This window comes from Cynocephalus volans, chromosome 13, assembly GCF_027409185.1.
Source record: "Cynocephalus volans isolate mCynVol1 chromosome 13, mCynVol1.pri, whole genome shotgun sequence".
NCBI lineage: Eukaryota > Metazoa > Chordata > Mammalia > Dermoptera > Cynocephalidae > Cynocephalus > Cynocephalus volans.
Genome location: NC_084472.1, coordinates 29,651,091 through 29,674,597, shown reverse-complemented (window position 1 = coordinate 29,674,597; position 23,507 = coordinate 29,651,091).

Sequence of the window (23,507 nt, the reverse complement as noted above, 5' to 3'; positions counted from 1 at the left end):
TGAAGATGAGAGCATTCAGAGACCACATATTTACTCCCTTTAATAACTAAAGGCACTTCTGAGAATCTTCAGGGTCTCTGGAATAAACTGTAAGCCACTGCCCCTGGGGCTTTGTCCAGGGGTCCCGCTAGGTTCCACTGATCTTTCACTCAATCGCAGTGACAGCACTACACTGTTTTAATTGCTGTAACATTACAATACACGTCACTCTCTGAAGAGGACACTGCTCTTGTTATTCCTTCTTACGTTTCTAATTATTCACTTGTTTATTATTCCAGATGAAATTGAGATTGGAATTGAATGAAAGATCTAATTAAATTTTGAGGGAATTTACACACATTCCATTTAAGGTTTATTTTATAACCTGCAATAAGCTTTCTAATTGCTTTATATTTTCTGTTGCAACTCTGAATAAACTTTTTTCATAACAGTCTCACATTTTTTTTCTAATACATGTGAAAGCCACTGAATTGTGATAATTGTTATTTATATAAAGGGCTAATTAAATTCTTAATAGTTCTAACAGTATAGAAGGATAGAATCATATTTTCTACAAATAATGTGAATTGTGTCTCTTTTCTAATAGCCCTGTTTTATTTCTTTTTCCTTTTTTATTTACTTTGGCTGAAAATTGATCTTTTCTAGTTTGCTTCAAAAAAAATTTTGCTGAAAATTTGAGCTACTGTATAATTTATTTCCTTAAAATCAGGCCCCTAAAACTGCCAAGATTTGCTAAAATATTCATAACTAGAATTATTAAAACTAAAACTGCCAAGAGAAGACTGTAATTGGAAACCAATGGCCAGGTATCACTCTGCTTAACACAAATCAGAGTCTGTGACAGTGTTCAATCTTTAATAAAATGTCCTTTCTTTCTTTCTAAAATAAATTGTTCTCCTATGTTAGAGCTATAGTTCTGATTTCACTTAACTCTCACTAAGACTTGTCTTGATTCTCTTATGTACTGAAATCTTTACAATTCTCGGCTTTCTTCTGCATTGCTACTCCATGAAAGATTTCAAATTCAACATTCCCCAAAAAGGGGACTCTCTTTATGTCCCTACATAAAGCGCACATACAACCAGCTACCTTCCTAGCAATGGATCTTCTTCTAGTTTTCATATCGGGTTAACAGATATGCAGAACTAGCAAATATACCATTGGATTTCACCTTCTTTACTCATGTGACTGATTATATCAGAGTCTATCTCAAACCCATCTAGATTCATACAACTTTGAGGCAAGACAGTGTCAATCCCAGAAATTTCCTCCCCTAGACTTCTATATGTCCCAGTAGGAGGAAGGGGGGGGAAAAAAACCTGCAAAAAAGAACAGCAATATAGTGAAGGGAAGGAAATAGATGATTTGCCAAATCATTCAGGGCATGGGTCATATAAAGAATGCATTCTTCTTTAAGCACTTTTCTGGTCCGAGAACAATGGCTCAAACATTTTAAGGCTGATTCAAGAATTCCTTGGTACCCTTCAGACAGAAAATTCATTTTAAGTATCCCTAAGATAAATATATTAGACCAGGTTCATTTAAAGGTTAAAATTTTGGCCCTTTTCAGGACCTAAAAAAAAAAACTTTCCGAGAGAGCTTACTTATTTGATTGCAAAATACAAACAAAGAAACTCTATAATTTAAAAACCATTTCAATGATGTATGTTTAAATTTGTGGAATCCTAAGTGGGTATCGATGACCAGGTTTTCTCCCTTTTTCTAAGATTAATGTGTCTTCCCTTAATGCATACTGGCAGTTCATTAAAGTGTTTAGATGTTTAGGGTCTCATGTCCTAGGTAAACAATTATGAGGTTATAACAACAATAAACCATTATCTAGCTCTCCACAATTACCGAATGCTTTCATTCAACATACATTGTTTCATTTGCTCTCACACAACATCCTTTATTTTATTTGAACCTCACAACAACTGGTTGAGATGCACAGAAGAGGTATAATTATTATCCTATGAAATGTACAAAGGTTAATTAATTGGTCCAAGCCCATAAACCTAGTAAGTGGATGAACAGGACTTGTACATATGATGACACTGATGCTGACAATGTTTAAATAAAATAAGAGCTACTAATATTTATTAGATGACTCCTATGTGCTAATTCCTCTCTTGGAGGTTTACAATGTTATAACAGACTTTAGAATTCATATATTTAACATTCCCTATTTCCACTATTCTTGAGAAACCTTAAAGGTCCATATCATTTTGATGAAATATGAATTTGGATCACTGGTAGTTTTCAGATGAGAAAATAATCACATAAAGAGTGATATCACCTCACCAACTGCTCAGTATTTCCAGCTCCATTAGGTTGTTCTCCACTCCTAGCATGTGTTTACTAGTTAAGGGGTTATAGATGATACTTACAATTTTCTGTTCTATTTGAATAAAATTTATGGAAAAATTACATGCTGTAGTAGTATTTATAAATGTGTAACTTAAAGGACATGGAAAATGTCATTAAAATAGCCCTAAGAATCAGCCATCCTTCATACACAGAAGCGGCAGCTTCTTTGAAGATAATGTGCTCCCGAGATTTCACAGACAGTGACAGGACTAGCTCATCCAACACTGAAGTTTACTGTTTCTACTAAGTTGAACTGCTCCTCATCATGAGCACAGGGGTTTTACAGAAACTGAAGGCCTATAGTTAAGATATCATACACAGTATCTGTCTCACAAAGCCCATTCAGCCATCTCACCTGAAGAACAACTAGACATTTTCTTGAACTCTCGGATAGTGGCTTAAACTGTATGTTCCCTTGGTAGCACCCATCACAACTGTCATTAATTAGGGTTACTTGTTTAATGATATTCTGGAATGAATGCTACACTGGAAGCCTTATGAAATCAAAGGTCTTGGTCCTCATTCATGTCTATATCCCCAGACTGTAGCACTACTAAATAGGTTTCGATAAAGACCAAGTTAATTGAGGGAGATAGTTCGAGTTGTTCTATATTTGAAATTTTTTATAGAATAATGATGAAAGTTATGAGCTTTAGAGTCTGCTGACCAGGAACCCATCCTCACTAGTAGTCTGATGTTAGATATTTAACCTGCCTGCGTCTCAGCTGCTACACTTCCTCATTCATAAAAACGGGTGAGGACTAAATGAGATAATGAATGTAAAGCGCTTATTATTCCAATGAGTTAAATGACTGCCTAAAGGAATGTTAATAAACAGTAGCTAATACTACAGGCTGATTTAAAAAGAAAAAAAAAGCCTTCTTTGAGCACAGCCTAGAAACACGGATCTTTTTCAGATCACAGAATCACAGAAAAGAGCTATAAGAAAATGATGGGCATGCATGTGTCTTCTCTTTGAGATTTCCTGAGTAAACTACATCAATTGCTACAAATTAGGTAAGCCACATACTCCCATACCTCATCCCTGACCACTGCAAACTCATTCCACCACACATTCACAGGTCAACCCAGACCACACTATGCCTAGTTTCATCATGGCATGCTTTTAAATACTGTTCTCATACTTAGGAAGAACAGCACGCTAAGGGACAAATTATCCTGTTATACTTATCACACATCAAGTAAAAATACAGAATATCAACAGTAAAAATTTATTTCCAACAATACATACTTAAAGACAGACTTTCAAACAACTATGATACACAGTATCATAGGATACCCATCAGAAAGAAATTCTATCTTGTAGCAAAATTATTAGAGTTGTCCAGGTCATAAAACCTGAGCACAGCTAAGAGAGATGGCTTTTGGAGGCTGCCTTGGATTGAGTGTCCCCCCAAAACTTGACCCCCACTGTGACAGTGTTAAGAGGGTGGGAAATCCTATTACGGTAATTGAAAGGTGAGGCCTTGAAGAGGTGATTGGATTGTAGGACCATGCTGTAGTGAATGTATTAAAAATGGTGGTCATGTGCATGGCTTGGAGGGCTTTAAAAGGAAAGCAAATGAGGAGGTCAGTTTCTCTCTCTGCTCTACCATTTTCTACGATGTGAGACCCCTGGGTCACTGTCACCATCACCAAGGCCTTCGCCAACTATGGACTTCCTAGCCTCTGAAACTGTAAGCAATAAATTTCATTTTCCTACAAATCACCCAGTTCCAGGTATTTCTGTCATAAGCAACAGAAACGGACTAATAAAAGAGTTTCAGAGTGGTCATCACCTGAATTTGCAGATAAAATTCTATTCCACAGAGGGTTTAGAATTCTAGTTTCCTGTGGGATTTTGGCAACTTTTGTGTACTTCAGTAAATTTCTAATCTTTTAGAATGGCATTCCTTTTTCACACAGAAAAAACAAACAAACAAACAAAAGTGAGGGACACCCAGAATTTACACAATATGCAAAAAAAGTAAAAGAAAAATAATAGTTGTTAAATGTTGATATATGGTGACATATAAAAAACCTGTGTTAAAAAGTAAGACTTCTCTTTAATGAAAAACCAAGAAATCCTCCAGCCACACAAATTTGCAGGCAGTCTATTCTAATAAGATCCTACTTATTATCAGAAAGTATTTCCTGTACATCAAGTAAAAATTCTGCTTTCTTTTCATTTCTACTAATTAATCCTAGTTTTGCCTTTGACTGTAATAATTACTTAATATTAAACTACAAGCACTGTCCCAACATGTAAGCTTAAAAGGCATTGTATTTTATATTTATTTACAAAATGAAGTCCAATAAGTTATTCACATGATATGTTGCCACATGTTTTTAAGCACTACTACGGGCCAAGTTTCCCTTTGTTTCCAGGCTAATGGATCTTCAGTTTCTTTCATCAATCTTCATATAAAATATTATGCAGACACCAACATCCAAATCACCTTTCTTTGAACATCCTTGAGTTTTCCAATGTCACTTTTAAAACACATCTTTAAAAATTATACTCATAAAATAAATTAGCTGAATACCATAAATACTCTAACTGTAGTCTGATCAAAACACAATGTAGGAAAACTATTAAATCCCTCTTTCTATCTCCTATAATTACATTAATACAACTTAAAATGACATTCACTCTTTTTTAGCAGCCACCTCACACTGTCAGTCAACTAAAACTTCAACTCTTTCAACATTTGCTTCTGAAATTACATTCACAGTTCCGTGGTGTATTTTCCAAACTTGCCAGATGTAAATGTGTTTTTGTTTAATGTACTAGTGTTTATTTCAGTCCATTTTTGTAGCTTCTAAAATCTTATTAGCCCCAAATATCTGATTATCTGAGGTAACAGCTAAACTCATTCCCCAAATCTCCACTATGTGCCCCCTCCCCAAGAAATGTACAGAAAAGGACTGATCTCAGGTAAATCTGATCTTTTCAGCTGCAGATTATTTGCTAAAGCTTATAACATTCTTTTGGAATTATTAGTCCGTTGCCCAATTGTTCAGTTTCCCTTTTTATTCTGTGATACCCACATATTTGATAAACATGATTTTGATGTATTCCTCCAAGTTACTCATGACAGAGCTGAACAAGGCAATGGAAGACAAAGTGTTGTGGTTGCTGCTGGAATATCCTTTCAGATTGATACTGATTACTCAATCAATATGCTTTGTCTATAGATGTTTAATCTGCTACAAATTCTTTTAATTACATTATCACTCAGTTCATAATTGTCCATCACTTCTAAAGAGTTTCACAATAGACATGTCAAATGACTGGCTGAAATTTAGCTCCAACAGGCACATCTTCCTGATGTCTAATAATCCTATAAAAAATAAATTAATTTAGTTTGACATGAATTAACTTAGAGAATCCATAATGCCTTCCAGGAATCTTTACTTCCAATTTTAAATGATCACAGTCATCTGTTTAATAATACACTCCAGAATTTTACTAAGGGCTGAAATACAACTCAATAGTCTATCATTTCAAAAATGTTTTCTTCCCATTTTTAAAATAATAGCAAATATTTACATAGCAGTTACTCTGCATCAAACATTATTCTAACACGCACAAGAGCTCATTTAACCCTCATAACAACAATCCTATCACATAAGGGCTATTTTTGTCCTCATTTTATAGATGACAAATGAAGTAACTAAGGCACAGAGGACTTAATTTAACTTGCCCAAGAGAGGAGTTAATTTAATTTGCCAAAGATTATACAGCTAGAAAATGGTAGAAGAAAGATTTGAACTCAGGCCATGTGACAATTACTCTCCTGTTCTCTGTAATTATTCCCATGGTTGTCAGCAGCACTTCCTGAGCATACCTACAGATTGTTTTAGTGTCTTGTCATTAAGCTCATATTTCATCAATTTTTATCCCATCCACAGTAGATATAACTTCTCTCCTTGTTACTTTCCTTATCACACATCCTTAGAAGAAATCTGCACTTGTTTAAAAGAGACAAATACAACAAAATGTTTCAAAAATGAGAAATCATACCCGATGATAAAGTTGCTGTGAGTATGAACTTGAACACTCTCCTAATTTCATGGCAGTTAAAATGTAGAGGCAAATGTTAGTTAACTCCCATTAGCTGAGTGAAAGAAACATGAATTTTTCAAAGCAGATAAAGGTTTTCCTATTCCTACACTGAAAGAATTGTCTCATATGGAAATTCATATAGAGGCACTGGGTGGTTCAATGAAGGTTTTGCAAAAGCAATCACAGAACATATAAAAGTTTTGTTGTGGAAATTCCCATAAAAACGTAAACACAACACACAAATATAATTAAGAACATTAGGTGAAATAATCCAAGTAGATAATCTTCCCAAGATCTAATATGATTAAATCAAGATTATATATCCTAACAATAACTTGGAGTTTATTCATATTTCGTTACTAACTATGGATAGATACATCATAACTCTGGAAACCAGATTTTCACATGGCAGGATTAATACAGTATTATGAAACTTAAGGTGCTTATTACTGTTTATTTTTGCTCACATTTAGAGACTAAACCCCTATCCATACGGAAATGGACAACCAGAGCTATCTACGGTTAAAGTCGGCATTCTCCGCAAGATAACATTCTAAAGCAGCAATAAGTGGAGACCCCAAATTTCCATACCTTGGGAATTCTTACAAGGTGGTAGTGTTAATAATAGCAGCTAGTAATTACATAATGCTAGAAAGCATTTTGTACTACAAACAGGCTAGCCCCTTCTCTAAGAACTTATGTTAACACATTAAATTCCACAATCATTCACTTAGGTAGGTTTTTTTGTTCTTTATTTTTGGTTTTTTGTTTTGTTTTGTTTTGTAGCTGGGAGAACCAAGACACTGATACATTAATTCACTTATCCCAGGCCTTTCTTAGGTAAGAAGCAGAGTTGGGATTCGAACCCATGTCCTCCTAGTCCAAGTATTTCACCATCACAGTATTACTACCTTATTATTATCTTGTATCAAATGGTGCAAACTTACTTCAAGGGCAATTTAGCGGTACTATTAAAATGTAAAATGTAGGCAGTCCCATTTATTAAATCTAGTCCACCTTTCAGTATTTTTCTTACAGAAATCCACACCCATCTGTATGTTCAATGAAGCACTATGTGAAAGTACAACAACAACAAAAATACAAGACACAATCTAGGAGAGACATGGTTAAATCAATAAAGACACAGACATACCACAAAATATACAGCCATTACAAAGAATAACGTAAGGAATAAAATAATATGTACTGACATGGAAGGATGTCCATGAGGAAATAATAAACATAAGCAAGGTGAAGAAAAATATGTATAGAGGAAGCATATATCTGAGTGTATGTGGCGTACATATACACATACCCACACACCCCCACCCACATTCATACTATATAAAAATATTCAAAGAGTTACCAATTATTACCCTGGGAGAGTGATAGAAAAAAGTTGAAGGAGGCAAAAAAATTGAGGAGCAATACAAAATCACTTTCATAATCTTTATATACTTACACAATCCCTATATATTAAATAAATTATGTGATATGTGTATATAAGTTATTTAATTATTAATAACTAATTTAAAAATCAGCTTCAAAACAAAAGTGAATACTCAAACAACATGAACAGTTACATGCCTTATCCTGTATAAAACAGTGAGAAAATAAAATATAGGTAGATCAAATTTTTTCCAACACAAACATTAATCATCACATAATCTGAGTCAGAAAAATTCTTCAGTGTTATTCCCACAAACTAGGTCTGACAGGACACAGTATCCAGATGTATCTGCCAGAGGCAATTAGCTGTAAAATATATCTTTAGATAATTGTATATAAAGACTTCATTATATGGAATCATTTCATTCTGCCCACTTAAATGCTGAAGAATGACAAAGACAGTAATGCTTATTTTGTCACAGTGACCCTTTTCTCCTGACTATAGTTGAACAATAGCATCACCTCCTCCATAATTCATTGATTTAACAAATATTTACCAAGCATACACACACAGCAAAATGCAATATGATACAACATGCTATCGCCATCTCTATCGCCATCTCTGGAGACAGTTACTCTCTGGTTTACTATAGTGGGGGAGGGGAACAGTGGCAAGCATCTATTTTACTTAGAAATAGATTGAAAATTTTTTTAAAAGGGGTCGGGGGACTAAGTCATATGTCTTCTTTCATATTCATTCAAAATGCTAATCTAGTCTACACAGAAATGATCCCTGCTTACAGTCCTTCCGGCCGTGGTATCACATTATAATTCAAATTCTATGGAAGTGTGATAATCTTGGTATTTTTTTGTGTGTGTTTGCTGCTATATTTCCAGTGCCTAGCATGATACATTTTTCATAAAAAACTTGCATAATGAATGAAAATAAGATGAACAAATAACAAGGAAGTACTAATGGACTTAATTTATTGTTTTCTGTGCACAACTCCCTACTCCCTTCTTAAGAATATCCTTACCCACATTAGTTTGAATGGGAGCTGTCACATTCTTGTAGATACTAGAGAGTTGACTACTAATGATGAGATCAAGGGATGGCTAGGGTTGGTACACAAGGAGGGCCACTCACTGATATTTTCCAGGACATCAGTCTAAAACTCAAGGAACAAATATTGATTGCTTTTTTGGTAATGACACCATACAATGAAACCCTGAGATTTGCTAGGAGCCATGTTCCTAGCCATGTGGAAAGTAGCCAGGCTCAGAAAATAAGGCTACTGTGCAGAGGGTGGAGATGAGTGAGTCCTAGACACGTTCATTCTTTCTTTCCAGGTGTTACTTAGGACCCACTCTTCTCCTGTACTAGATTATGGTTATATGAGTCTTCCAATAAATTATCCTTTTCATTAAATTGGTTAATCAAATATTCATGACCGATGTGTTTGTTGTAGTAATTATTAAGCCCATAGTTGGTTCATTTCGCAGGATATTTTTTAAAGGCACAGGATATATGAGTATAATAAATAATTCTAGGTCAGATGTTAGTTTTCCTGATTCCTTTAGCAGCTAAACAGAAGATCAACTATTGCTAAAACTTCTTCATCATTGGCAACCCAAATTCTTATTAGACTAAAATTTTGAGAAGGAAGAGTATGTCCCTTTGTTAAATATGCACTTTGATCCATCCAGAGGTAATATCTAAAAAATTAAACAAGTTTGTAACATCAGGAGCCCACCAGGCAAAGCTATAAATAACTCTAGTAGTACAAGATCTTTACCTAGAACTTAACTTTGATGAGTAATAGCTGAAAATTTCTGATTCTCACGCTCTGGAGAAAATACTAACATTTTAAATATATAAATCAGGTGTCCTAGGAATTTAGAGAAATGACCCAGACCTTCTACAGACCAGTAGGCCTATGTGAGATGTGCATCCCCATTTCTAATTGGAGTTACGCCTAAAAATCCACCTTACTGGATTATACTAAAAACCAAGTCAGAGATATCCCACCCTGATTTACTGTACTCAAGTAACTGTAAAACAAATTAAAATATATGCATCAAGATTTATGCTAAAAAACTTCCTGAGGCAATTATTTTTATATGCTTCTTGAGGTACTACCCATCTTAACATTAGCCAAGTTTTCCAATGTTCTCCATCCTACCCCACTTTCTGGTCCTGCTTCTTAAACTATGTGCTAGAAGAATGAAGACGGTGTTTATCAGAACACAGTGCAAGCAGAACTGGTTTCAATCAGTCAGTATTTGTTGATATGAAATATGTGCCGAGTCTCTTTAAGGAGGCAATGGAATATTAAAACTTTACCTTTGCCAACAAAAGTTTTTTTATGAAATCAGATCATCCCTATTGCTTCCTAACCTTCTTCAGTTGTGATTTTACATGTTGAGTTCAGCTTACAACCAGGCTGGGGGAACATTATACTACAATACCACATTTTGATGTTAGAGTGAAGAAAATTTTGATGTTAGGTCAACACTGATGTGATCAAAATATCTATCTCTTTGAAAGAAGGAATACAAAGTAAGAGTTATATATTAGCCAACTCTAAATGAGGACTCACACACAGTCTTACTTAGATTTTTCCCAGAGGTTGTCATTGAGCATTATTAAATTATGCCTGAAGATAAATTAGGCCAGATGTTGTTCTCTTATATTCACTCAACTACAGACAGCAGGCATTAGGCTCACAAGGAATCAATCCTCCAATGCAAGCTGTCTATAGAAAAAGTTTTGAGAGTGCTCCTAACTACCCTTACATTCAGGTTTAAGAGATAACTATGCCTGCATCAGGTATAGAGAACACATAAGAAGACAAACATTTGGATAATCTGTATGTATTCTGGTGCAAGGAGTATATAAATGTAAAACATATCAGCTCCATATTTGGGGGAATTAAAATGGGAAAATGAGATTCTGTTTTGTGACCCTAGCAATTCAGAGGTGGCCCTTCCTATAATTATAATTAAGTGGCTCTACGCCCATATAAAGGTTGACATTTTTGAATATAAGGAATTTTCTGTGAAAATCAATGTCTCTTGCAGATAAATTATGTCATAATAAAAAAATGCAATTGAACATGGAAGGGATTGTGTACATTTACAACTCTATTCCAATTTGACAAAAGGATGGGTTAAAAAATTCTAGGAGACCTCCTGGTTTTCAGTTTTGGGTGTACAGAATGGAACAGATCAGGCCAAATATTGGTGATTTGAAGAGCTGGATAAACATTGTTCATCTGCTTCAAGATTCATATGGTGAACACATTCCTTATGGTATAAAAGTCTGCAGGCATGAAAAAACAGTTTTCCTCATTTTTTCCCCCCTTTTCCTATAGAAAGGAGTAGGGCTCAACAGGGAGCCTGTCAGCCATCAGGAGTTTCTGTATTGTACATCTAAAAAAGAATGGAAACTGGTGGGAAAAGGCCCAAGGGTGACTGAGCCCTCAATGGATGAGAAATGTAGACAGGAATCTCTGAGACAAACAGATGAGGAAATATAATCTGTTTGTGGGGGTGCTTCTCTACCAGCACTCCCGTAGGCCAAAAAAGCAATGGGGAGGGGTGGGCAGAAAAAAAGAAAGAAGTATTATTACAGTGTCTGCTTTCCTTTTCTCAGTGGTGTGGAAATCTGGCCATACCTTTTCAATGAAACACAATTTGTCTCGACTCGGGAACTTGAACTCATTTAAAATATCCAGGTACCCTTTCTCTATCTCTTCAACTATCTCAGAATTCAATTCCTCATTAACTATTGTTAATTGTTCTACTCTTTCTGTTTATAAAACCTTCCTCCTCAGTAGACGGATGGGAGGAAAAAGCAAAAATATAAGGCAAAAATATTAAAAAGAATTATCTTATGATAGTATACAAAAGAATTTTCTTTGTAATGAAAATTTTCCATTATTTACTGGTTTTAAATATCAAAGCAGAAATACTGGAAAGGAAGATTTTACAAATCAATTAAATGCAATAGAGGAGGAAAAAAGGGACTTAGCTTGTTTGCCTAACCTACCTCTTAAGCATGTAATTGTACATTTGGTCTCATAAACAAAAGTAAAAGGCGGCCTGGAGTAAGAACACTTGTTTTGCTATAAAGACTGTATCTGCCAGGATAGGCAGGCATGTGCAACCGTAAAAACGAACACCCACATCTCACTGGATTAAAGCAAATGCTTATTTCTCCCTCATATCTACATGTCCAACCAAGCTGAGTGAAATTCCACCTTGTGGTCAACAGCCAGAAAGAAATAAGGTGAATCGAACTCCGGCTCTTAAAAGCTTCAGGCCAGAGGTAACAAAACAACTCAAATGGTCGTGCCTAACTTCAAAAACAGCAAAAAAGTACAATCCTAGCACATATCCCTGAGGAAGAAAATGAAAGAATCCTGCACCAAACTCCTATGAAGAAATATCTAGTTGCCTATAAAAAATCTATAAAGATTAAAAAAAAAAAAAACTTAGCGGAAAACTATCTTTTTTTCCTCTGTAGACTCTATGCAACACAAAGATGTATGCACACACACACAGAGAAAAAAATCATACCAAAACAGTCTTACTAACGTCCTACTGTTTCTTTCTCTGTCATTCATTTTTCTGGATGACACCTTTCAAGTGCTTAGAGTTGTGTTTTGCCCTAAAACCACCCACCACTAGTGCCTAGCACCAAGAGGATAAGACGTAACATTTCATAAAAAGATCGAGTCAGTAACTCAACTAATTAAGGGCCTCATTCCCCTCTAACGATTTTAATAAAGGGAAAAAAAAAAAAGTGTTTAATTTTCATGAATGCATTTCCTACCATGAAGTTGAGCTCAGTAAAAAGTGAACTCTGAAAACAAAAAAGAGTCATTAGAAGATTAAAAGGAAATGCAATATCTGTACGCATGCATTGATTTTTCTTTTTCCTGCTGACAGTCCATCTACTCCTAGTTACTGGAACTTGGCTTGTGAAGACAGCATTAGCAAAAAGTGGCAAGTCAGACATATAAAAATTGGAGAAAGGCTGAGAATAAGAGATAACATTTTTGTGTATATTGAATAGTGACTTCATTTTTCTCATTCTCTCATTAAAGAGCCTGGTGGATCTGGACTAAATGTGTTTTTCTCTCTACACACAGTAGTACCTCTGCCCAGATCTGAATAAATCTGAATGAATAAATATCAACTCTCAGTACCATCTAACTCCTTCCAAACTGAAAAGGTACAAATTAATTTCCTTCAAGCTGAGGAAAGAATTTTAAAACAAGTGAGATGGAAAAAAAGAAATTTTCAGAAGCACTGTATTTGATTCCTTTGAGCTCTAGGAGAGGAGAAATACTGTTATTTAAATGAATAAACAGGAAAGCGCAGTGATAAGACTGTGATAGCCATGGATTATACATAAAGCAAGGGATCATTATCTGATGCTGACCTTATCTCAATATTCAGAGGACTGAGAATTCACTCTACAGAGAAGAAAAGTGTGTTCTCCTTTGCAAAGTTAACATCCTCTAAGTGTCATGATCAACTCAGGAAAGTTTTTAGACAGTGAATACAAATATTTACTTGCATCCAGAAAGTACCTTGAAGCTTCACGCAGAAATATTTTCTAGTGTGTTATGGCCTAAATCGTACTCAGAACCTGAATCATGTTAATCTGTTATAAGTATATAAACTATTCATATAAAACAGTAAAGAAACTAGTCTGTGGGAAACACACTAGAAATCATCCGTGGTAACTTCTAGCCTCTAAATCAGGAAAGTAGGTTTCAGGGGAAACAAACCAAAAAAATATTTAGGATCTTTGCAATGGCTGCTTCAGCTTAACATGTTTTTAGTGTAAAACAAATATCATAAAAATAGCACTAGAAATAATGAATGAGAAAGTGCCTGGAAAGTGCCTACAGGTCTAGAGCACTGAAGTCAGGAAGACATGGACTTGAGTTATTCTTCTACTGCTTACTCTCTGGACAATTTAATTCATCCTCTACGTAGCAAGGCAACGACGTTTATAATTTGTTTTCCCAGCATACTTTTCATCTGCCTTTTATTGGAGATTTTATGCAATTTTCCTCTGTTCCATGTGATCCTTATGTGGTAATCAATCATGTTACCTAATCCTGGTCATTGCTGTTAGTACAGGAATGGGCATATCAGCCAGGCTAAGAGAAAGTGAAGTCTTTCCTGGGATTAGTATCAAAACAAAAAGAGGAGGGGGGGGAGAGGTGGGGGGGAGGGAGAGAGAGAGAGAGAGAGAGAGAGAGAGATTCTCTTTATGCTGGTGTGGCTAAGCTCAGAGGATGAAGGTCTGTAGTGCCCCGATCACCTTATCTTGTCCAAGATTTGGACAGAACCCTGTCTGAAGTATGAAGCCAATGAAAAGTAAAGACAAAAGACAGAGAGAAAGCAAATACCTTGATAACATTCTCTAAGTCTCGACTTCCACTTACAGCTAAAGTCCATTCTTGGATTTCTCAGTTATGTGAGTCTTTCTCCTTTAACTAGTTTGAGTTAAATTTATTTCACTTGCAACTGAGAGAAACTCCACTAGCACACACTATAAATCACAATTTCTTCTTCTGAAAAATGTGGTTAAAATTACGAAATGTCTCCTGGGTTTGTTCATAAGATTAAGCAATATACTGCATATAACAAGTTTAGTTCAGTGTCAGGCATGTAAGTACTCAATAAGTATTAGTTATTATTAGCCATTACCAATGCCACTACTATACTTTAGTAACAGTATTTTTATGATAGCTGATGTACTAAGACTATTCCATCATTATATCAGATTCTTATACTGCAAAAGGAGGCTATGACACCAACTTTATGAATATTTTACTTACATGTATAAGGAGATTATTTACTTTGCAACCATTTTCAACCTGTGTTGTAATCAATGTACTAGATAATTTTCTTGATTTGGAAGTCACAGCAAGCCTTTATAAATCATCATTGTACCTTACTAAAATCCAACAATTAGAATCTTACTTTTCGGTTACTGAACTTCTATACTGCATAACTTTAAATTTAGAGAGAAGAATCTTTTGGGGGCCCTAAGGGGTTTTTTTGTTTTGTTTTGTTTAAATTAACTACCCAAAGGTCAAGACCCATGTTTTATTTTATTCATAGGGCACCTAATATATTGATGGCAGGAACTGAATATTTTCCAGTGCCATTAATTCTAATGACTATCAAATTATTATCCCAATAAAATAAAAGGTGCCAATAGTGGGCTGAAAGTAGACAAAGACTTTCAAAACCCATGTTATCTAATTGATTCTAGGAAAATTTTATTCCTTCTCTAGATTATACAGTAACAATTATTCAATGACGCACAGAAATAAATCAAGAAGACATAAGTTTTGTGGAGAAGCCCTTCTCTGTTTCTACAGATATGTTGAAAACTTTTAAATACTTAACTCTATCAGCTCCTCTAAATAATCTTCTTTGACTTATTCACTTAATTCAACTATAATCAAACTTATCTTAACATGAGGCAGTGCAGTAGGTGCTTGGGAAACAATTATAAACAACAAAGTAAACAGCAAATTATAATAGGAGATGTCTTCAAAAAGTTCATGGATGAATTCATACTATCTTTTAATTCCATTTTTCCAAGAACTTTTTGAAGTATCCTCATATATTGCCGTATTACAAAGTGCTTTGAGAGCATATAAAAGTTTCTTAAGGGCAGCTGAAGTCTGAAGAAAGCCTAGAGGAAGAACAACGCATACAAAGTCAGGGGAAAATATGAACAGCATGATAAATTCAAAGATCTAATCATACTTTAATATGACTAGAGTTTAGAATGCCATCGGCAGGAGGATCAAGCAATCAGACTGAGAAGTATGCAGAAGACAAATGTAAAGGTTTTGAAACAAGTAGGGAATATATTTTTGGAATAATGGAAACCTATTAACAGGTATGTTGGAAATTCTCCATTAGCTCCTTCAGATTCACCCTCTACCTTTCTCCACCCAGTTCTATGGAGTTCCCTTGTAATCTGGCTTCTGTATGGTTTCGCCAATAGGCGGCAGGCACCAACTGGAGATCAGATAATGGGAAGAGAGAGGAGTCAGAATTCTGGTGTTGGTGGCTCCTCCCCTGAAAGAGGAGGGCTATAGCCCACTGTCTAAGGCCATTGTTTCTGGCAGGCAGCCTTCTAGAATCACAGCTGACATCACTGCAATAACCACTCCCAGTGTTTTGGGTCTTTCAAGTCCAAGGATGGTAACAACTTCCTGCTGTTGATATCCCTCATTTGCCTTGCTATCCCTTGTTCTTTTTCTTTTATTGTGCCCTAACTTTCTTCAATCATCCTCTTAAGATAATACCATCTGCTTCCTACACAGACTAAGACTCAAGGGGTTACTATGAGCTGGTTTTACTTTAAAATAAGTGGTTATAGATACAGTAGGAATGAATCTGAGTGGAGGCAAGTCTAGAGTCAGTGAAACAAGGTACAAAGTTGTTGTGGCAACTTGATGAGAAGATGGAACTACCAGATACTATCTTATAATGTCAGATACTGTACTAAGTACAGTATACACATTATCTTATTTAAATATTCCAACCACTCCCTAAGGTAGATTTTTTTTTAATAGAAAAAGAAATTAAAATTTAGAGATGTTAAATAATTTGCCCAAGGTTAAACACATGGTAAGTGGCAGAATTTGGACTCAAACACAAATCTGCTTGACTTTTAGGTCCATCATTAATCTATACTTTTTCCCTAACCCATATACTGCCTGAATTAAGGTAAATGACCATAGAAATAGATATGTGTAGTATTTAAAATTAAGAATTTAAAGAGTTAAAAAAAAAAAAAAGGAAATAAAACTGGCACAACTCAGTCACTGAAACTTTTATAACTAGCTAAATTATCATTCAAATGAAGGAGAGATCAACATTGGGTCTCTTAGTTTTGTTCTACTAAGTTTCTCCACTTTATTTTTTTAATAAAAAGTGTGCTCAGCTTTGTGAAGACTTTTTTTTTAAATTGTAATCCACAAATTTGGGGGATAATCTTCAAAAGGGGAGCTTTTGACTACTTTTGTACTCAATTTTGACTATATTCAGATTCAGTTTATTAGAAAGGCTATTTCAGTAGAGGTTACTGATAACAGGGAAAGGATATGAACATCCACCCACCCTTTCCTTTTCTAATTTTTATAAATTTATATGAGTCTACATCTCAAAATCTTAAAATTTAAATTTACTGGATACAGGGGGGAAAAAATGGAAGGCACTAATGATGACAAGAGGGTTTGTGGCTTGAACAACTGTGAAGATAGGAGTGGCTTTCACTGAGATTAAAGACGGGGGCAGACTTGCTGGGAGCAGGAATTGGGGAAGAGAGGATGCACTCAACTTTAATATTCTGTACTTTACTGTTGCTACGAAAATGCAAGTGGACATATTTCCACCATAGGAATTGAAGGAGCCATATATACCTTCTCATCACTCCCTAGACACAGACTTGGGACCTAGAGTCTGCCAATTAAATGCTCCTTCCTGTGAATTTGAATCTTAAACAAGGGCTGCAAAGGCAGCAGATTATAATACATTCATAATACATTGGCAGCAATGGCAGTGCCCCGTGTCAACGTTATTGGTGGTTGTGGTGCCTACAGCAATATCCCAAGTAGGTTATTCTTTCTTTTTTTTTAATTCATAACTTTTTAAAAATTTATTTGTACATATTTGTAGGGTACAATATGTTATTTCAATACATGCATATGTTGCACAAGAATTCACTTAGGGTAGAAAGCATAGTTTTGTACCTGTTAGTCCACCACTTTTCTTTTCTGTCCCTGCTCCTCCCCACTCCCCAACCCACCTCTGGTAACCATTATTTTGTGCTCTACTTCTATGAGAACCACTTTTTTGCCTTTTTTTTTTTTTTAGACTCCACATATGAGTGAGATCATATGTTACTTGTCTTTTTGTGCCTGACTTCCTACTTCAGTTAACATGATGGTTTCCAGCTGCAGGCCTCTTGCTACAAATATCTTTTTTTTTTTTAATAGCTGAGTAGTATTTCACTATACACCACAGATTTTTAATCCATTCAGCCAGTGACGGACATTTAAGTTGATTCCATCTCTTGGCTATTCTGAATAGTGCTGTGATGAACACAGGTGTGCAGGTGTCTTTTTGATATATTGATTTTATTTCCTTTGGGTATATACCCTGTCCAGCTAAATTATTGTTGTAGCATGATCTTGTCAGCATAATTTTGGGCCCAGCCTCTATTGATCTGATTATTTTTCAGGCCTGGTTCTCCAGATCCTTCCTGATGATTATTTAAAGTACTTTGTAGTCTCTGAGAAAAACAAAACCAACAAAATAAAATCTCCTTTCCTACTTAAGTTAGGAAGTTTCTTTCTGTTGCTTGCAACCCATAATCCTGACTGATAAAGCCAACACATTCGTCACTCTATTCTGTTCAGTATTCATTATTAGGGGAGCCCTTTCCCATTGTTCTTAATATCATTTCCAACCCATAAGCTACACACGCTAGACCTACTAGATGTTGAGGAGACTCTTAAAAGACTTCAAAGAATTCAAGGTCTGCTGAAGATACAAATGCAATAAGTAAGCTTTACACCACAATATGATTCACATTTTAAAGCACAAAAAAGACAACAATTAAGTATATTCTAAGTAGAACAAAGACAAATCCACCCATAAACATTAAGACAGAGTATACTATTAAAACTGCAGAACTTCAAGGACAAAGAGAACATGTAACAACTGTCAGATTCAAAAACTATATCACTTCTTAAAGAATGACAATTAAGCTCACAGTGATGACTGAACATAACGAAGAAACATTTCCAAAGTGCTAAGGATAAAAAAATTTTCAACTGAGATTTTTATAACTAGCTAAATTATCATTCAAATGAAGATGAGATCAACATGGGATCTCTTAGCTTTTTTCTACTAAGTTTCTCCACTTTTTTTTCTTTAAATAAAAGGTGTCCTCAGCTTTGTGAAGATTTTTTGAAATTGCAATCCACATATTCAGGTGATAATGCTTCAAAAGGGCTGCTTTTGACCACTTTTGTATTCAATTTTGACTGTACTCAGATTCAGTTTATTAGAGCAGAAAGGATTTCAGTAGAGGCTACTAATGACATGGACAGGGTATGAACATCTGCTCATCCTCACCTTTTCTAATTCTTATAAATTCATATGAGTCTACATCTTTAAATTTAATAGTTTAATTTTTTTAAAAAAACACTTTTTCAAAAGGTGAGAGGGAAAAAAATGTGAGTATACACAATGGAATACTACTCAGTTATAAAAAAAAAAAAAATGATATCCTGTCCTATCATTTGAAGCAACATGGATGGAATTGGACAAAGTCCATACAACCTAAACATACAAAGAAAAGACTATGAGTACTTACTACCTAGAGACGTTCCCACTTAAATTTTTTTTTTTTTTTTTTTTTTTTCCTGACCGGTAAGGGGATCGCTACCCTTGGCACGGTGTGGTCCACACCACACTCAGCCAGTGAGCACACCGGCCATCGCTATATAGGATCCAAACCCGCGGCCTCGACGCCAGCGCCGCACGCTCCCGAGTGAGCCACGGGGCCAGCCCTAAATTTTTTTTTTTTAAAAGCTGTTAAAATAAGATTCAGAAAGAAGTGGGAATATGATACAAGAAATAAAGTTCAGCACAGAAGTTCATAAATTTGTTGATAAATGTAGTCAATTAACTAATGATAATTACAAATGACTAGTTTGTTGTGTTTAAAAATAATATAAAATAAACTTAAGGCTGTAGAAATTACTACAAGATTGGAGGACGGGTGTGGTGTATAATGGAAAGAATATGCTAAATTCTGCATATTATTAGGGAAAACAATCATACATCACTTTTTAAAAAGTGTTGCCAATATTGAAAAGGGCTTCTCATGACCTACGGGACTTTACTTGAAAGATAATCACAAATTTTTAAGCAGAGGAATGATTCAGTAGCATCAGATCTGTTCCAGAAAGATAAACACAGCTTTAGTAAGTCAGAAGAAAAAGATTAGGGACAAAAACTATTTGGAAGGTCAAACTAGGTAAGATGCAGTGAATGAAAGAGGAGGAGGTAAATGTGAGTTCTATTTAGAAAACAGAATGTACCTCTCTCCGGGGACACCATGTGTTTAGGTACACACAGATAAGTCCCTCCCGGACAGGAATGCTGTCACATTTTTCTTTGTGTGCCCAATGCATTACTCATTTGTGGGAAGTATCCAATAAATGTTTAAATGAACTGAATACATTTCATTCGAAATATCCACAGGACATAGAGATAAACAATAGGAATAATATAAATCTGAAATTCAAAGACAAGATCAGGACTGGCATCCTCACCGTGGGAGAACTGTTATGGGGATGAGGGAGACCGCCAAAGAATAAAGAGGAGGGGATGGGCAGGATCCGTAAATATGGCAACAGTGAAGGGGCAACTGAGAGAAGAGGCCCTCAAGTGAGCAGAAAAGAGTAAAGAGACTGATGGGAAGAGAACAAGGAGAAAATCAAAGAAGTTTGATACATAAAATTTATTTTATTTCTAGGATTGACTTAAGACAAGAAATTAAACAATGTGTTTAGGAAAGACATTAAGATAATTTCTGATTGCAAGATTTTGAAGATGTAACACATTTTTTAAAAGAAGGTGATTATGAATACTTTTTAAAATAAGTGTTTATCTGTTGCATGTGCATGTGGGTGGGAGGAATGGAGGGTCATAAAGAGTTCTGATTGTCCAGACAGTCACTTAATCATATGGCTGTGTCAACAAGGTTTTGATATATGTACAAATTATATATGCAGTCATTTAGTTTTGATATTTAAAAAAAGACTAAGAAGAATAAACTACAGCCTCACTAGATCATGACTTTCTGTGACTGAGCTGGAAAACAAGCCCAAAATTCAATCTCAATTTCTAACTTCTTGAAATTATTAAATAGGTTTTAATATATGATAGTTAATGAAATCTTAGGAATGCCATCTGTCTTCTGATAAAGATGAATAGGGCCCATCCTATTTCCTTCTTTAAGTCATAGATAATTATGATTTGTTATTGATTTTCTGATTTATTCAGAAATCAATTGTTGCATAACAGTTGTATAAAGAATGGAATACATGTCAAAAATACCAATTGTGGAATTATTTTAAAAACCATAATTCAGTTTTTTTCTAAACTAATCTATGCTAACAATATGCAAAATAAACCCATGGTAAATAATCATATCATAAATTAAATTATGCATGTATATATTTACAATAACCTTACAATTTGTAAGCTTGTCCACTAAGTACAAAGCACTGTCTTGGAGAATTCCTCAGGTTCGAAAAGTTCCACGGAAGCTAAGGTCTTAGATGTCATTTAAGTTATATATTTCTGCTATTAAAGTCAATGTTCTGACAAGCCCTTTGGCTCCAACCCCAGGGCATGAATTTGCCTTAAAAGGACATAAGAATGTGTCAGAGGGCTATATGTCAATCAACCAGGAGAAGTGCCTATTCTCAATTTAGTGTTGTCAGCTACTGACATTAAAACCAGCAACAGTTAATTGTTTCTACTTCAAGTGGGAATACTAAGGGAAGAGGAGAGGTAGGTGTCTAAATTCAGGCTCATAAAACTGTTAATTGCAACCCTTTTACGTAGATTTGTTTAATAATGAAAACAATGTGGCTAATCATATAATGTTTCTATTTGTTCCCCAAGGGCTCTTCAGGGAAAGTTTCAGTCGAGGCTAGATTTAGGCAGCTACCAACTGTGCAGGGACAAAAGCGGAACAATCAAGGCACTCAGTGTTGGCAATAGCTGAAAGTGGTTCTATACAGATGCCCTTCTTCCTGGCCCTATCAGGAAGGAGCCAGAATCTGCTACTAACAAGCTTTGGGTGAAAAGTTAAAAATGTAAAATAAAGTAATAACTTCATGCAGAATTTTGATGCAGAGAGAGAAATGAAAGCAGGCAAACTGGAAGCCAGGGAGTAAGTTTGATGCAGGCTTGGATCCTCCCCACCCTACAAATCCATTAAATTCGCATCAGTTAAAATGCCCATGCTGTTTTAAAAAATTCAGAGAAGCAGGGCTCCTTAAAGACAGGGTGATGATATTGGGTGTGTCATTAAACCACTCTCAGAGACAGTTACTGAGATAATCCTAGCTACCTACTGATCTCAAGAGGGTATTTTACGGAACAAATGGAGTACTCAGAATATGTCTTCTACATATGTAATGTATATTATTTACTGATTTTTACTTTGCATTATTTGTTAAAGGACATGGGACAGAATAAAGTTGTATTATTTAATTTTGTTTTCAGACTCTTTAGTACCAAGAAATGAAAGCATTCAGAGACACCTGCAAACCACTGGTGTACCTCTATTACTGCACGAATATATTATAATGGATATTCATTTTGTTTCGTGCTTCTGTGTGTGTGTATGCAAGGGGAGGAGTAGAGGTGTTTTTAATTCCCCTTCTACTACCACCTACTCCACCAACCCATGCCACAACTCACAGCTTTAAAATGATTTTCGAATCCCTCTCCAATCTGATCACAATTTAATGTTTGCTTTTGTCACAGTACCTACTCCCCAAAGTCTTCTAATATTTCTAGTCTCACCTGCTCATTGGCCCCCCAAACCTACCCTCTTTCCTGACATGACACTTTTGCTTCTGCAGTTCTCTTTCAAATATTCTCCTCTTGTTACCTGCTTAAACTTACTCATATTTCAAGGCCAAACCAAGTTTCACCTAATCCATTTAGCTATCCACAATCACCACAAACCACACAGCTTCTCCCTTCTGTAAATCTGTAAACTAGCACCCACTTGATCATTCATGTGTCACCTACAGATGGTGTCTGCTAAGTCATCCTCCACTTTTTCACTTTTTCTTGCTCCTCTACTGAACTTTGTACTCCTTGAGGATATATCTTTGTATCCTCCCCAGGATTTGAACTGTGTGTGTGTGTGTGTGTGTGTGTGTGTGTGTGTGTGTGTGTGTGTGTGTGTGTGTGTGTGTGTGTGTGTTGAGCCTGCAAAATATTCAGGGGCCATATTTCACATTTCCAATGCATTTCAGTGAAGTTATAAAACTATTACATTATTAAATATTGAACTTAATTCCTTTGTTAGAAATTAGTAATTAATAATTAACTTTATTAAGGCATTTCTGTGTTGAAATTGCTTTACAGGGACAACTCTACAAGTCTAAGTTTAAAAGCCACTGTACACCAAGAAAATGGTCCATTTCTGACATACAAGGAATTATGCTACCAAAGAATTAGTTAAAAAGAAAGACTTAAGAAACAATTCTTAAAATTCACTTTCATGTCAGCAGTAAATAAAAAATTAACAACCTAAACACTAGGTGCAAACACATTACTCATTATTTTCAAATAAATTTTTTTCCAAGTGGAAACTCACTTTTTTTCTAAGTAGGCATAGAGATAGCTAAACTCTTTTCCATCTTTCAAACTGCAAAATGGAAGTTTAGGTTCCATATTTGAAAGAAGGGATGATGAGATATAGACATAAAGAAATGATGTTATGCATAGATCACAGAAAACAGCTGAATCAAACCAAGTGCAATTTAAGTGATTGTAAATAAAACCCCATTTGCAAAAATATATTAGC